Here is an 889-nt window from a genome sequence, read left to right on the forward strand (position 1 = left end):
AAATGTCGTTCACGTAAATTAAAAATAATAACGGACAAAATACACTCACTTGATGCACACCACTTTCAATTGGAAGTGGATCAGAAAAAACCCCAATTACATAGACAACTTGACCCTACCATTCAAATAGGACTTAAACCATTGCAAAGAATCCACCCTAATCGCAGCAAGCTCATATACAGAATTCCAAGATTCACGGTATCAAAAGCTTTCTGGAGATCAACTCTGTAATTTACCCTGTGACATTTGAGTTTTAATAACATCAAGCAAATAGTTAAAAAGACATGTGTCAGTAGAATGACCTGACTGGAATTCATAAATACATTTGTTACCTCAAGGTAGTTTACAAGCTCCAGCTATTTCTAGGATTTTCGATAATTGTTAACATCGATTCGGCTGCTCTTTTTATACAGTGGTTTTAAATTGTGACTTTGAAATCGCCAGGAACGATTCCATTACAGATGGAAAGATGGGGTATGCATAATTGGCTTTTGTACCGACGCCCCATCCATAAGTAAACGAGCAGGGATATTACCAGTGCCTGTGCTTTGGGTTGAATTCAACGAAAGCCTCAATGGCCCAATTGGTTAAGGCGTCTGCATAGACAGAAGGTATATATAAAATAACCAATAGCCGTTAACACTGTTAAATATTATATAAATAATCAAATAAAGATAAACAGTGTTAGAATATAGGACATGATGGTACATCGTGTAGCATAGCTCTCAACCAATGTTGACTCCTGTCGGAGGCATTTTATTACTATTTTTAATATTATTATTTCCTCTTAATAGTGGTTGGCCTTAGTGTTCAAAAGATATACTTTTTACGGAAAAGTATAGATATAATAGAGGTGTCCCATTTAAAGGAGGAGTTCAACCTGTATGTG

The sequence above is a fragment of the Anneissia japonica genome, unplaced genomic scaffold, assembly GCF_011630105.1.
Source record: "Anneissia japonica isolate Jap-2015-1 unplaced genomic scaffold, ASM1163010v1 scaffold1356_len1145284_cov175, whole genome shotgun sequence".
Classification (NCBI taxonomy): Eukaryota; Metazoa; Echinodermata; class Crinoidea; order Comatulida; family Comatulidae; genus Anneissia; species Anneissia japonica.